The 16,961-nt window shown below is 49.0% G+C and overlaps 1 protein-coding gene across 3 annotated transcripts in view; it reads left to right on the top strand.

Annotated features, from left to right (window-relative positions):
- Window positions 1-16,961, top strand: part of CREB3L2 (cAMP responsive element binding protein 3 like 2) — a 288,341-nt gene that overhangs the window by 205,291 nt on the left and 66,089 nt on the right. The gene's annotated exons all lie outside the window — the stretch shown is intronic.

The following is a 16,961-nucleotide window of genomic DNA, read 5'->3' as shown; positions in this document are numbered from 1 at the left end:
TGCAACGCCTGTTCCGCATTCACGCCGAAGACTCTCCGGGTGAGAGATAGACAGAGGAGAGCCAATTTCAACATGGAAGGCAAGGGTAAGGCCCCGTTGCTGTACGATCTGGCCCTCTCCACTGACGATGAGGACAACATCGCCGAAGGACCTGATGTCTTCACGGTTGCAGAGACCGATAAGAAAACGCCTGACGAGGTAAGAGACACGTCGAGTGCGAAACCCCCGAAAAGGCCCCGAAAATCTGAAAGTGACTCTCGAAAAACAGAGTCAAAGTCCTCTAAAGGAACACCGGGGCCGAAAAGCTCGACGACCGCGAGTGAATCCAAGGACAGAAGGCCCAGCGGATCCTTCGAGAAGGACTCCCAGGTGCCGAAGGCCGCCGAAAGACAGAGTTCGTCGAAGCAGGCCCACGAGGTGGGGCGCTCGGCGACGAAAGACAAGGCCGCGTCGACGCAAGCTCCGTCGAGGAGACCTGCGGTCGACGCCGAGCAAGTCTCCGAAATGGAGAAGAAAAAGAGAAGGCTCGAGGCAGAGATGGAGAGCATCCTTCAGAGGAAGAAGGAGTTCGACGAAAAAATGAAGAATTTCAAGATCCCACCGACTGAGGTCGTTGAGATCGAGGAACGGGAAGAATTCGACGCGGAAGAGCTGTCGAAGGATCCGGAAGAGGAGGAAGAAGGCCCCTACTATGAGGGAGATGATGAAGAAGAGGATCAGCAGTCGTTCTACGGCTCGGCGCCGTCGACGACTCAGGAGCTGGAATGGCAGGACATCGACACCGAAAATCCCGAAGAGCCCGTGGAGACTTATCCTTCGAGGCCTTCGCCGCCAGACGACATCGGAGCATACAACATGGTCGTCAAGAGCGCTGCAGCGGCTTTTGGAGTGAAATTAGACGAGGAAAAGCCGAAAGCTGATTTCCTACTCGAGACTCTGCTCCCCATCCAGACGAGGAGCCAGTTCCTCCCCATGCTCCAAAGCGTGATGAACCAAGGGAAGGAGGCATTTAAGGACCCAGCAACATGCCGGTCCATCACGCCCAGAATGGAAAAGAAGTACAAGCACCCCTCGCAGGATCCGCCTTACATCAAGGGATCGGTCACTGCTGACTCCATCATTGCCTCCACGGCCAGGAGAAGAGCCAATGTGCCGGTGACCTCGGGACCACCTCCTGATAAGGAGACAGAAGGATGGACCTCACTGGAAGGAAGGTCGAAAGAAACGCCGCAATGCACTGGCGCATGGCAAACTCTAATGCGCTACTGAACAGGCACCAGTACCAGCATTGGGATGAGATGGGGGAACTAGTCAAGCATCTCCCAGAAGAGTACCGACAAAGGGCTTCCCATCTAGTGGAGGAGGGGAAGAATATCGCCAACTCATGCATTAAGACTGCATTGGACAGGGCTGAGACTTCGAGCAGACTGATGGCCATTGGGATCACTGAAAGAAGGCAGGCCTGGCTGGGAATTTCTGGATTCAAACAAGAGGTCCAGAACAACATACTGAACACCCCGTTCAACGGTGAAACGCTGTTCGGGGCACCGGTGGACGAGAAGCTCTCCCAAATGAAGAAGGAAAATGAGACGGCAATGTCCATGGGGGCCCTGCAGTTCAGAGGGATGAGAAGAGGCACCCCAGCTCGGAGACCCTACGGAAGGGGAGGTAACCAGCAGGGAACGTCACACCAAGCATTCCAGCAAGGACAGCAGGGTGACAGTCACAGCCAACAAGGACAGCAGAAGCAGAAATGGCAGTACCAACCTCGAGGCCAGTCCTTTCGCGGGAGGAGAAACGGACGTGGCCAAAGAAGAAGAGGGGGAGACCAACCCTCTTCTAAGTGACTTTGCACGCAAGGAGACGCTCACTCCCAGTATACCCCGAGGGGTGGAGCGCAAAATGAACACAGTGAGGGGGGAACACGAAACAAGCGCCTACGAGCATACAACACCGGTAGGCGGAAGACTGGGACTTTACCTTCAACAATGGCAAAAAATAACCACAGACAAATGGATAATCAACGTCATACAGCACGGATACTGCATAGAGTTGGAGAAAAGGCCCCCAAACAGGAAACCAAAGAGAAGACAACGCTCTGGTCAAGAGCTTGCTCAACTCAGGGAAGAGGCACAACAACTACTCCAAAAGGAGGCCATAGAGCCAGTGCCATGTAGTGAAAGGAACAAGGGAGTGTGTTCAAACTACTTCCTGGTCCCAAAGGTGGACGAAACACTAAGACCCATCCTGGATCTACGATTCCTAAACAAATTCATAACGACACAAAAGTTCAAAATGACATCGCTACAAGAAGTGCTACCTCAAATACAAGGCGGAGACTACATGTCCACCGTGGATCTCAAAGATGCCTACCTGCACATCCCGATGAACAGGCGCCACAAGAACCTGTTAAGGTTCAACATCAACCAGGACCATTACCAATTCACAACCCTGGCATTCGGTCTAAAGTCCGCACCAAGGGTTTTCACGAAATGCCTTGCAGCAGTAGCAGCGTACCTAAGGAGAGAAGGGATTCATGTGTATCCTTACCTAGACGACTGGCTGATCAAAGCAAGTACTCGCGACAAGTGCGAGGAGCACGCAGAGCGGGTGACAAGAACACTAACAAGCCTGGGGTTCTCGATACACTGGGGAAAGTCATTAATGGAACCAGAACAGGTGAAGATCTTCCTGGGAGCGCAGATCAACACCCTAGACAAAACAGTCATGCCCAGCGACAGGAGAACGATAGCCCTGCTGAAGGAGACGCGTCTCTACCAGAAGGGGCGAGCTCTGACAGTGAGAACAGCGAGCAAGATCATGGGCATAATGGCGTCATGCATTCACCTAGTCCCCAATGTACGGCTTCACGTGAGACCGTTCCAGGAATGGCTGCAACAACAATGGTCACAAGCGAACGGAAGTTGAGAGGATCTAGTGGTTGTTACGCACGCAGTGCAAGAGGAAATAGCATGGTGGAACAGGGAGAACATAACTGTAGGAAAGCCCTTGACACCACCAAGCCCAACTGTGACCATTACCACAGACGCATCCCAGATAGGATGGGGGGCGCACATGAACAAGCTCAGAGTGAGGGGTCTGTGGACTCCAGCAGATGCGGTCAGACACATCAACTACCTGGAATTGAAGACCGTACTGCTAGCCCTGAAGGCCTTCCAGAGGCAGCTATACAACCAGAAGGTGTTGATACAGACGGACAATACTACCACAATGTTCTATATTAACAAGCAGGGAGGAACACAATCGTTCCCCCCTTCAACTCTGGCACAGGAGATTTGGAGATGGGCCATCCCACTCAAAATAGACCTGCTGGCCATACACCTACCAGGGAAAGACAATGTGGAAGCCGATTGGCTCAGCAGGCAGACCTCGGCATCCCACGAGTGGGAGCTCAATGGACAGGAAACGCAAAGGCTATTCAAAAGGTGGGGTACACCGACATTAGACCTGTTTGCAACACGCCTGAATGCAAAATGCCGAAACTTCGCATCCAGACAACCAGAAAAACAATCCCAGGGGAATGCCCTATGGATAAGTTGGTCAAGGACATTTGCATACGCTTTTCCACCAATACCACTGATGCACAGGGTACTCAACAAGTGCAAGACCAGCAACATGACAATGATCCTGGTGGCACCACAGTGGGCGAGACAGACATGGTACTCACAAATAGTGGAAATGGCACAGGGACCTCCACACAAATTCACAAAAAGAAAGGACTTGCTCTCCATGCAGAACGGAGAGGTTCTACACCCAGAGCCAGAGAGCCTCGGACTGGCAGCTTGGCTCCGGAAGACATAGAGTTCGCACACCTTAAACTACCTCCAAGCACTATGCGAGTGCTGCGGGAGGCAAGGAGACCAACAACACGGAAATGTTATTGGGAAAAGTGGACAAGGTTCACAATATGGTGCAGCAAAAATAAATAGCAAGGAAAAATGACAAGGGAATCAACGGTGCTTAGATACCTCACACACCTTCTAAAGGCAAAACTTTGCTCATCGTCACTGAGGGTACACCTAGCGGCGATCGTAGCTTCTACACGAGGTGAGACAGGAGGAAGCTTCTTTACCTCACGGGTAGTAAAGAGATTCCTGGAAGGGGCGAAAAGAATAGCGCCACCAAAGAGGATGCCGCCTCCGGCATGGAACCTCAACATAGTCCTGACGGAACTTATGAAAGCGCCCTTGGAGCCCATGCACAAGGCCTCCCTCCAAATGCTGACAATGAAGACAGCCTTTCTGGTGGCAATAACCTCACTGCGCAGAGTAAGCGAGTTGCAAGCGCTAACGCTGCAAGAGCCCTACATCCAGATACACAAGGACAGGGTCGTAATGAGAACGGACCCACACTTCATGCCAAAGGTGGTGTCAGCATTCCATTTAAATCAAACAATTCAAATAACAGGTTTCTTTCAGGACCCAGCAACAAGCGCAGAAAGGGCACTGCACACTCTAGACGCTAGAAGAGCGGTGATGCACTACATCGAGAGGACAAAAGAACACAGGAAAACCAAACAGTTTTTTGTGTCCTTCGAAACGAGCTTCCTGGGTAGACCAGTGACAAAAAGCACCATCGCACGATGGATTGCGCTAACAATACAATTCTGCCACAAACAGGTGGGGCAAGAACTATCCGAGGGGCCACGGGCCCACTCAACAAGGAAGAAGGGAGCAACAATTGCCTTTCTGGCAAATACACCCATTCAAGACATATGCCTGGCGGCAACATGGGCTTCGGTGCACACGTTCACCAAGCACTACTGCGTGGATATACAGATGAACAAGGAAGGACAAGTAGGACAGAAGGTGCTTCAACATATATTCAACGAACAATGCTCATCTTCCACCCAGCCGCCACAGAGATAACAAACCGCTACAAAATCTATGCACAGCATAGTGAATCCAGAAAGTTTCACGCTGCAAAACGAATAGTTTCTTACCTGTCGGTGTAGTTTTGCAGCTTGAAGATCTTTCAAGATTCACTAGCAAACCCACCCACCTCCGCCAGGAAGATGAGGCAGGAGAAAAAAGGGTGGAAGGACAAAGACTGAAATAACAGGAAAAAACTGAGAGGAGATATAAGGAAGATACTTAACGCCTAGGGTTTAAAAAAAAAAAAAAAAGAGAAAGGAGGGGAAAAAAGAACCCGAAGATGGCGCCCCAAAGGTGGGACTTCCGCAGGAAGCACGCTGACGTCACGAGAGGTACACCAAATAGTGGGACGTCGACGCCCACCTGGGCTACAAAAAAAAAAAAAGAAAGACTACGAATCCGGACCCAACCACCAGATCGCGGAAAAATGCACAGCATAGTGAATCCAGAAAGATCTTCAAGCTGCAAAACTACACCGACAGGTAAGAAACTATTCGTTACTCCAACAGAAGAAAGTGTGAGAAGACCTTGAGTTGAAGATAAAGATACGTAACCATGCTGCTGAATTCATTATTTTCCTAAAAGCAAGTTTTGGTTTGCCAACTTTGAAAGTGAGACCAAGCTTTACTATTAGATGCAGGAAATATGCAAATGTACTATCTCAAATAGGATGGCTTCTAGGCCTACAATAATCATGAAACTCAGCGTGCATGGTAAGGCTGATGAATACACCAGGTTAATATAAAAACAATATCGAAATGAATTACATTATGTAATATTACAGTTCATGTTGTGAGATACATGTGCAAGGAAGCATTAAAGTTTAAGACTACAGAAATGTATGGCTGGGGGAGGAGCCAAGATGGCGACCGGGACGGCAGCGTAGACTCCCGGCTCCGTGAACCTCCGCATCCCGCACGGATATCCTGCACGAGATCCTTAACCTGTGCGACGCGGTCGTGTTTCTGAAGGAGAGAGGCACCCGACTGTGTGACTCCGAGGTTTCTGGCTGCGGTATCGCCGGAGAAATGTGCATTTGAACTTTGCGGCCTGTGCGGCCCTGGAGCCGGGACCTCGGGTGGACGCCGTGGCCGGGTGGCAGTTCACCAACAGCGGCCTGTTGAGACTGGGTGGAGTCGGTCCACCGGAGCGGTGCCAAACTCGGCCTACATTTCGTCGTGGTCGTCTCTACTGTCATGCGTAGCGGACCGAGTGCATGCCCGGGGGTGCAATTCTCAGACCCTCCGGTGGCTGCCCCTGCCTTTGATGGTGAGCTGCCCGGCCGCCGCCCGTATCTTGCCCTGATCATTGCGGGCCGCCCCAGAATTTTTACGGGAGTTGGTCCGTAGTGGGGACGACTGTTGCCCGTGACCACGCAACGGATAACTTTTCGCCTGCCCCCGGAACCCGGTCACCAGCGACGTGGACATCGAGACGCTTGTCCCAGGGTCCCGGCCCCGGTGAGGGTCTGGCATACTTGGCGGCCATCTTGTTGCAATGAAGCCTACCATCCTGTCCGCTGGGCCGCAGCGGGATTGTGAGAGTGCGACTTTCGGGAGTGTGGCGGCGCGATCGCAGAGAGCTGTGCTGGGGTACGGCGACCTCCTCGAGGCCCTTGGTGCTCTTCACTCCTCCTTGATTCATGGTGTTGGGGTCTTGGGGAGTAAGCTCGACGGTGTGGCGTCGGCGTTGGGGCGTCGGCGTTGGGGCAGTGGCGGCCCGCCTGTCCGCACGTACACAGGGACTACCCACACTGCGCACAGGAGGACACTTTGGCGGCCACCCCTGAGGTTAGTGCACAGCTGGACACTCCGGCCAGTATGCTACAGTGTGTTCGTCCAGCTGAGGACCTGATCTGCCCCGGAGGCACTAGACCTGAGTGGGATGTGGTAGCCTCGTCCCGTACGTGCCCTCCTGCGACCCAGAGACAACCCCAGCAACTATTGTCTGCTTTGGCTGCTTCTGCCTTCCTGGACCTGGAGTGCAGTGCATATCCTTGTGCAGCACTGGGAAGCCTGTTTCTCCACGCTGCGGACTGTGTTGATGCTCAGGGACTTCCACCCCACCTGTGTGCGTCGCTTCTCGGACGTTTTTGGACAATCCTCTACCTTGGAACATCGGATATGGTGCTGGGTCGAGGGGTAGGCATGGGCAGACTCCCAAAGAGTGGTCAGGGATGAGGCTGATCCTTCAGGGGTGGTCATCTAGTGGACGGGCGGGCTCAGGGGTTGCGTGCTCTCCTGGCATAGCTAACAGCATAATAGGTGCATAATGCTCCCCATTTTTCTTTGAGAAGATAGATTTTGTGCCGTTTATTGTTCAATTTGGGGGAAACTTACCGTGCGGGAGGGAGAAGCCGGGGGTATGTTTTGAAGGCCCTCCTCCAGTTTCTTAATACTTTCTCTACCCCCCCCGTCTGGTGGGGTTCTTTTCCTACTTCTTTTTCCCTATTCTCCTATATTTCGGGTCTGGTTCCAGGGCGACAGGCACACTGCTGGGGGGGGGGCCGTACTCATCTGCAGAGGTGCAGGGTGGGGGGTTGGGGGAGGGGATTCTTTAGTCTTTTATCTCTTTTTCCATGGCCTCCTTTTTCTTCTCTGATTCTTTTTGTTTTTCTTTTCTGGGATCAGCGTGATACACCTCCTTTGCTATGACTCGCTGCCGCTCCGTGTGCACCGCAATTTCCGGGGTGCTCTCCGGGAGTTCTGGCGTAGGACTGCAGGCGCAACTGCTTATGATATTTTTCCCCATCCTGATGTTCTTGTGTTTGCGCCATTGACCTAATGGATTGCTGTAAATCGCTTACGTTTATTACTCTGCATATCTGTAATTGCTGTTTGAAAATTGTTTGGCACCTGATCCTTCTGCCTTGTTTCATTATAAAATGAAAACCTTTTTCTCCTGGTGCCCTACCTACTTTGTTCACGGTAGTAGCATTACGATTCTGCTCCCCGGAGTGCTGCCTGTGTTTACACTTGCCTGTTTTTTGCTCTGATTGCTTAGCGGCCGGCCCCGGGGGGTTGTAGGCCCATACTTGTTCTTGATAGAACTGTCAATAAAGGTTTTCAAAAAAAAAAAAAAAAAAAAGAAATGTATGGCTGTTAGTTCACCATCGCCCCTGAGTTCTTGCAGAGGCTGCACGTGACAAGTTGACGCTCTACAAGACATCTAGATAACTGGTACTGGTTGGCGGCCATTCCATTGTATCAGACTAGCATTGGTAACAACCTAAAGCTCTTTTGAGCTCATGATTTGGAATCTAAGGTTTGTGAGTTGGTATCTGGCCGAGGGTCTCTGACAGTTGGCTTGTGAGTTGGGATCTGGCTTAGGGCCTCTGACAGATAGCTGCGTGTCATTAGGTTTCCTTGAAGTGGTTCAGTTTGCCATGTTGTTCTGTACAAGTCCTCTTGTGTGCTCTCATAGTCAAGGGGACCCTGTGTGTGGTATTGGTTCGTTTGAACAGTGCACGAAGCCAGTGTAAGAGGCAAAGGAAAAGGGCTACCTGGTCATAGCATATGACGGCAGCGGTAGGATGTTGTCCTTCAAGCTTGGATGCTTCTTCACATGTATGAAGAGACTGCTCCTCAAGTTGGGAGATACATCACTACAGGTCAAAGGGCACTGCGTCCCTGGTGAGATAGTAGACCTCCCCAGTAGAGGGTACTGCTCCCAAGTTCAGAGGGCACCGGGTAGAGCTCCCCTGGTGAGAGGACTCCGCTCCACATGTCAGAGGGTACAGCTCCACAGCTCAAGAGGTACTATTTCAAGGGTTCTAGGGTACTGCAACATGGGTTAGAGGGTACTGCTTCATGAGTTAGAGGGTCCTGCCCCCCAGCTATGATTGTGCGTCCTCCTAGGCCAGAGGTTACGGCAAGTAGGATGGTTCTTAGGGTTCTGTCCCCTCTGGTCATAGGGTGCGTCTCTACTGGATCGATGGTGCTGCTTCGCTGATAGGGTTTTGAGAAGAAGAGGTTGCTGCTTAGGTATGTGCGGTGGAAGAGGACTGCAGGTGTGGAATGAAGGGAGTGTGTAGGCCCTGTGAGACATAGAAACCAGTAACATAGAGTAGATGAAATGACAAAGGAGATCTGGCAGACCTGTGGATTAGTGTGATGAAAAAACAGACTTTAATGAAATAGGAAGGTGGAGGGGCTGATGTCTGTTAGAGGTAGAAGTCTAGACCCAGGCGCTGCCAGCTGTGGAGCAAATAAGGTTTCTTACAGCTGCAAGTAGCACGGGCGCCAGCTGGTGTGGGTAGAAAGTCGGGGTTCAACATCTGACAGCATTGCAGGGCACTGCCAGTCTGCCGAGGGGATTCACGACAGAGCGCTGCCAGCTCAGGTAGGGGATTTAGAGAGAAAGCCTGGAAGATGATGTGAGGGAACATTAGGACTCTGAACAGTGTGGGCACTGCCAGCTGAGTTGTGGGACTGTGGGTACTGCCAGTTTGTGAGCATGTAGCAGTTAGATGAGTGTTCCCATTGCAGAGGTCTAAGAGTAACAAGCATTGGCATAGCCAATAGGTCTTGCTTTTGGGACCTTATAAGTGTTTAGCCATGCAACAGTTGATGTTGTTGCACCAAGGATATTATGCACCATAACTAAATACTTATAAGGTCACAAAATCGAGACCTATTGGCTATGCCAATGCATAAGGATTCTGTTGCTGGGTGCCTGACTGCTCTTGCCAGGATAGGTGGGCCATGACAACACTACGAATAATACCTTTTTTCATATTTTCATCAAGTCCCCCCGTCCCCCCCCCCCCTCAAAAAATAAAGTATGGTAGTTTTCTTCATTCTGCCACACACAACCTTCACAATGTCAATGCTTGCTCTAAGTCTCTCCTCCCTGCGTTCTTCTGAGCGGTAGTTTACCAAGCATGTGGCTTTTCCAGAGGTTGAGAAGTGATCTGCACAATAGATTCCAGGCAAATGTTTTGAAGGGTAATGAAACCATGGGGGTTGTTGGTAGTGTTTGACCATGGGCATCAGCTGGCGCCAAGGGTAACCTACTAACCCATACATTTCCGAAAACTAGACACAGAGAATTCCATAGTGATGTCATCAGCTTTTGACACCGTCAAACACGACAACCTTCTTGACCTCCTAAAACACAGAATGGGAATATCTGGAAATGTACTGAACTGGTTCACCTCCTTCCTCCAAAATAGATCCCAAAGATTCAAGGTCAACCAATCCCTGTCCAACCCTATGCCAGTCACATTAGGAGTACCTCAAGGCTCCTCTCTCTCACCCACCTTGTTCAACCTCTTCATGGAAACTCTCACAGATCTTCTAAGCCTCACCAAGATACACTTCCACATGTACGCAGACGACACACAAATATACATCAAGATACACTCACTAGAGGACATCAAATCGCTCAACACCACACTTCAAAAAACCCACACATGGCTGGCAGAAAACCATCTGAAACTTAATTCTCTCAAAACGGAATTCCTTTTAATCGCCCCCCCCTAACAAAACCCACACTATCCTGGACTGGATGAAGCACCTAACAGCTCTAAACGGTCACACGCTCATAGTCGACTCAGCGAAATCTCTGGGGATAACGCTAGACAGCAACTTAAAGATGCAGAAACACATTAGCACCGCAACTAAAGGAGCTAACTTCCAACTAAAGACCCTAAGAAAACTGAAACCCTTTCTGCCTGCACACGATTTCAAACAAGCAGTTCAAGCCCTAGTAATTCCCCGAGTGGAATATGGAGCAGTTACCCTATGCGGCCTCCCAAGATCCTCAACAGCACCGTTAAGAGCCACGATCAACTCAGCTGCGAGACTCATCACAGGATCAAAAAGAAACGCTCACATCTCCCCTGACTTGAGAGCCATCAACTGGCTTCCATTTGAAGCCAGAATTCACCTAAAAATTGCCTGCATGACGCACAAGGCCCTCTACCACAAAACCACACAATACCTAGCACAGAAACTGGTTCTCTCTGTGGGCAACAGAGCCTCTAGGAGTGCCAAAGCCCTTCTCCTTCAACCTCAATGTTTTGCCAAGAAAAAAAACTTATAACCGTTCCTTCTCGGGTATGGCGCCTAAGATATGGAACGCTTTGCCCAGTGAAACAAGAATGAACCCTTCCACTTCATCCTTCAAAAGAGAAGTGAAAGCTATCTTTATGGCTAAATTCACTTGAACTCTATATCTATTCATTGTGATTTTGTCTTATTGTCTGTTGTCTATGTACACTATACTTTGCCTCCTTCCATCCTGTAAAGCGCTCTGATACTCGCAAGAGTCTTGTTCGCGCTATATAAAACCTTCAAAATAAATAAATAAAATAAATGTGGCTGGCATGAATCCCAATTTTTTTCTTTTTTGACCGGGAATACACTGGAAGTGTCAAATCAAGAATGAAAAAAATTATTTCTTCACGTTTATGTGATTGAAATTTCTCTGATGTTCTTGAGTTTTCTGAGATTCTACCATCTAAAGTTCTCTCACTTCTCTGAATACAAGCATTTGCAATACAACAGGTCTCGCATTTTATAAACTTTGACCTATTGGTATTGTAAATGACAATGCCTTTTATTATTGTAGGTTTTTTAAACACATAAATAAAAGGCATTGTCATTTACAATGCAAATTGCTCAAAATCTCGCAATTGCGAGACCTATTGCATTGCAAATGCTTGTTTGCTGGGACGCCTGTAGGGTCCAACTACAGTCGGCATCTCCTTCACTCAATAATATCTGTGAGTGTTGGTGCAAAAAGCCGCGCCATCCGACGTCACTATTGTTTGTGCCACCGTGTGTTATTTTTGCATTCAACCAAACCGTGTGGCGTCGCTACTCCTTCTCAAGGCGCAAATTTCAGCAGTTACTGAAATATTGAAGACGCGTCTCTGAAAGGACGACCGAGGTCAGGCATAGCTGCAAATATATCACAATTTGTAAAGCTGGGACAGACGCATTTTATCATTCTTCTGGTGAAAGGTCAAGTGGTTAGAGTATACCCGATGGGTGAAATATTGAAGATTGTGAGTAAGGACTTCCATATATCGCCATCATTACAGGAATATGGGGGGGTGGGGTGTTGCGCAGGGCACCACAACATCACGTGGCGCAAACCCTTCCCCCCCTCCCGCCGCATTATAAAGAATAATAATTTAAATAGGACTCTGAAGAAACATAATCTATATATCCCCAAGTAGCAGATATGAGTTTGTGTTCTAATTATTTACTGAGTACGTATAATGACAATAGGGCTCGACGAGTGAAACGCTTGCCGCCAGTAACTGCTGTGCTATTCCGATCGCAAGTTTGAATCTCGACAAAACCAACTCAGTCACCTACCCTTCTGAGGTGTGTGCACTGAGTACTATATCACTGGCTTTTAGCACCACTTGCAATTTACGGCGCTTAGATACGATAGACTACAGTTCGAAGCGCTACTTAGTAAGAGTTCGCTATTATTAGCAGTAGTAGAATTACATTTGTTATTCTAATTATAGATTTCCTTAGCAATCGTGAGGCGGAGATTCTGAAAGCTTGCTTCAACAACCGGATGTTCAACTATAAAAAAAAAGCGATGCAGTGAATGACAGTCGAACAACACAAAACATCCCCCAAACACACTCAAAAAAACATGAACCGTCTAAACAGATCAAAGAGACCAGCGCATATTGAATAAATGGTGGAGTTAATGCGGGTGTGCACCTGTGTATATACTTTGTGCGTCACCTGCAGGCACGTTCTTTCATCAAGAGTAAGAAATGCTCCTTCGGGCCCGTGGGAGTAGGTAGGAGGAGCAGTTACAAAAATATCTCCTGCTTCGAATGATGAAAATATGAAAACCGCTCGAGATCCCATAGCGCTACTGCAAACGATAACAAGCACGCGAGTGGTGCGCGCGCAGCAGAAGTGAAAGTTATCAGGCTCCAGATGGTGCCTCGGACGGTGAAAGCTAGCGGTTGCGTGCGTGCACACTCGCGTCAACGCAAGCGCTAGGCCAGCAAAAGCATGTGGTAGCACTTTGAAAACCCCACTTACTTAATGTCTCGCAGCGCAGCGCATGCGCTGGCTCAGGCGAGAACCTAAAAATGGGTATTGCCAGTTTATGGTTGGAATTAATAATTGGAACGCAGAGGCTTGTGGGCACTGCCAGCTTTTAGGAGAGATTCAGGCCACAGGAGTATGGACAGAGCCTCGTATCATGGGGGAGAAAGGGCTGAGAGCAGTGGGCGGTGCTAGTTTGTGGTGGGAGTTGGAGCTAACAGCACAGATTGCGAGTAATGCCAGCAGAGAGCAGTGGCATCGGTGCCATCTGCTGTGGGGAGTTAGGGATCGAGTGCAGTCGGGGCACTGCCAGCAGTTCTGGGCTCCTTCTGCATAGGGTCTCCCTGGTTCTGGAATGCCCTCTGCCTCCTGGCACTTTCTGTCATGGAATTCCTGGCTTTGAATCTTTGCGTGCACGGACTGGTTCAGAAAGTGCACAGGCCCTGTATCCCAGAGGGGTCAGAGGTCATGTGTGTGTCAGGCCGGATCATGAACTCCATGAAGAGCAGTTCTTGCCAGAGGGGATGCTCATCAAATGAACATAAGGTGGGAAGTCTTCGTGTTACTGACGCATCACTCGAAGCGCCCTAACACCACCGTGCCTGAAGTCTGAGAGTTACTGTGCCAGAAAATGCTGCCTCAGTCTGTATATCCACAGCTGCAGGAATTCTATGATTTTTAAAACGAGACGGGACTATTTATGTTTTAAAATCACCAGTATAATGATGACCGCTGGAAATTACATTATGCGACCTTTGGCCTCATGATAACATCACAGGATTACATTCTGTGTGCCCTAGATCAGAGCAAAGTACCGCGGTACCGCGTGCCTTCTGACCCAGATAACCTCATTCACAATGAATTTCATGCATAGATGAATGGCCTTTGTGCACAGTCAGCACTCGTACCCTCCACAACACTTCTCTTTATCAATAAACCTGCCAGCGTGGGTTAGTGATGCAAGTCCGTTCTCTCTCACGCTGGAGCAAGCAGGCATTCCAGAATACTGCGCTGCTTTTAGAGACTTGGTGGTAATATCCTTCCTGCTCAGCGAACTCGGTGTCACTTCTTCTTAACTTGTCCAGTCTTCTCCTTTTCCTGAAGCTTTCGGAAGCCTCTGCGATCCTGTGGGCTGTCGGTTCAACAGAAAAAGCAGTAGCAAGCGTGTAAATCTGCAGTCCTTCAGAATGGCGCTCTCTTTCAGCAGGTAACCAGGGCTCGGCTGCTGCATGCAGCTTTCGGTAGATCTGGTGGCGTATACACCCTCGGTGGATGTGGCATCCTAGCACTCACTGAATAATAGGGTGCGTCGGCGACTCACTGGGTGCATTGTCGAGTTCTCTCATAAAATGGGATTTTCTTGGGACTCTGGATCTATTTCATTTTAGTCTACTTTATTTATAACGATGCCAGAACCCCCAACGTCTAGGAAAAGAACAATTTACTGCGTCCATTTACTTAATTCATATCCTTCTTTGCCAAGGAGACTTGGGTTTCTTCGCATATTGTCCTGAGGAAGACTCCGATAGACGAACACATATTATATACTTTGACTGGGGTTGAAACGTTGGTGCAAAGATTTGTCTGTACCACACTGTTAGGCTGGCTACCATCAAGGGACCGTGAAGGCTGCCAGTCAAAACAAATGTCGAAATTAAACTGGACAGACTGGAACAATTATATATACAACGTAGATTGAATTGGGGGAAAATATATATATTTCCAATTCAATCTACGTTGTATATATAATATACGTAATCAAACAAGTGCCCCAGGCAGAGTGCACTCTACTGGTCTTTAATTGCAAAAAAGAAGCTGCTTCGGTTCTAAAACACCACACGGCTGTCTCCATGCCGACGCGTTGACGTACTTCTGCCAAGGCAACAAACACACGTAACACTGCCTCACTCCTCCCTATTCATCCCCAAAATTTACATCAGTCTCGAGTGAAGTGTATGCTGGAACAAATGCATTGTGGGATAGGGAGTCCCAATACGACCCAAGTGGGTTGCAGTGAAACAAATGTCCAAAATAAACTTTTTTGCTGCCAGTGTCCATATGGCCAGAGTCAGTTTCACCATCTACTGCCAACCTTGTTCCTGTATATCATTGTCTACATACACATACCCCGGAGTGGACCCGCTGCTTCCCCGCGGTGGTGATGATGTTTGAGGAAAAAATGTTGGAATTTCCAAAATACATTTAAAGCTGTAATTTAACTGATAAAAATCAAACTGTGTTGGGGAGACTTATTACTGGATGCTAGGAGCAGTACAGCTATGGCTGTTGTGTGGTACCCGTGTAGAGGTATTCTACCTTGATAAAGCATTTTCACATCACTGTTGGCAACCATGCCTGATGCGCTGAGGTAATCTCAGCTCATAATACTGCATATGGTGGCCACTCATGTAATCTTATCTTCTGTGGTTACCATTACATCTCTAATAATATTAGTAGCTCGGAGGATTTTCAACGTTGAGACCCCTGCTATAGAACCATTATTTGTTATCTATGCTGCTGCTCGTCTGTTTTTTCTCTTTTGTGCACAGAATCTTCAAACAGCATTGGCAAAGTCAGTAGCTCCAAACAGCGTGACCTATTGACCCTTTCCGATGCTAGTTTGAAGTCTTTATTCTGTTTCTGCATGGCCTGTGCTGCACTGTGTACATGCCAGATTAGATATGTTGATGACTTGACTTGTGTTATGGCAAAGCCAGATTAAATCTGCTCTGACGCAGTTGCATATGAACTTGCTGACTTGCCCTGCTCTGGTTTGGAATATCAGAGTGTGAGTGTGTCTGTTGAGTAGATGTTGGGGCATTATGTGTTTGTGTTGTGTTGGCTGTAGTGTAAAACTGAAGCCAGGTTTCCTGGGGTACAGACAACGGATCTAGAGCTGGGCTAGAGCTGGTTCAGCAGCTCTTGGGAGGACCTGGTGAAGGGGTTATTTGAGAGATAAAAGGCCCGTGTGTTGCCCCGCAGGCAGGTATTAGCCAGGACAATGTCAGGAATGGTATTTATTGTATGAGGGTGGGTCTCTCCTCCGGACGGTGCCCGCCGGCTGATTCCACTCTTATCCAAGGAATGCGCTGAATTGTGTGGGGGCTCCTCGCGCGAGCTTCGGATACTAGACCGTGGCCGGGAATTCTGCGTTTTGGCTCCTGCTCGCACCGACTTGTTCCGAAAGGCTGGCAAAGCCGGCCATGACAAGTCGGAGAGGAAACGGATGAAGTGGAACCCCCTAACCTCTAGCGCGAGCTTCCATCAGACGAATGTGTCCCCTGTGGGAGGGAATAGAGGTAAACAACCACGCGACGGCACTGCAGGGGCGTAACGTGGTCAGCAAGATTGCGAGGGGGGGGCGTCAGATTTCACAACAAACACGCTGGTTAAAATTCATTATACGAGGGGGGAGATGGGGGGCTTTGGGAACAGAAGGAGGGAATAGCAGTGCGGATTGTGAGGTGCATTTATAACTCCATTTATGGTAAAATAACCATTAAAAATAGATACAAGTGTTTGCGGGTGTGCTCTTTGTGTTTATCTGCAAGTGTATGTAAGAATCCCAAGTAATACCGACAAACCCCTCACCAGACCCAATTTAAAGCACCTGGACTTAACTACTTAATACAAAAAATGCACTGAACTACTTAATACAAGGGAAGAAATGACCACGGGGATATACTTGTTCCCTACGGGGTAGAATAGCGATGATTAACCACAAGAGCGTTCGTCCTCTGAGGGCGCGAGAGTATATGTCCCCGCCCCCCTTGGGATAGAATAAGGGGGGGGGGGTTAACCACTTGAGCATAAGTACCCCTGTAGGATGGAAAAGCGGTGAATAGCCACGAGGATACGGGTCCCTTGTAGGACGGTATAGCGATGAATAACAACAGGAGTGTACGGGTCCCTTGTAGGATGGAATAGGGATGAATAACTACAGAAGTGTATGGGTCACTCCCTTGCAGGGTGGAATAGTGTTGAATAACCACAGGAGTGTACGGGTCCTTGTAGGACGAAAAGCGTTGAATAACCA

Source organism: Triturus cristatus, chromosome 4_1 (genome assembly GCF_964204655.1).
Source record: "Triturus cristatus chromosome 4_1, aTriCri1.1, whole genome shotgun sequence".
NCBI classification, from domain to species: Eukaryota; Metazoa; Chordata; class Amphibia; order Caudata; family Salamandridae; genus Triturus; species Triturus cristatus.
This window is presented reverse-complemented; position numbering and strand designations above follow the sequence as displayed.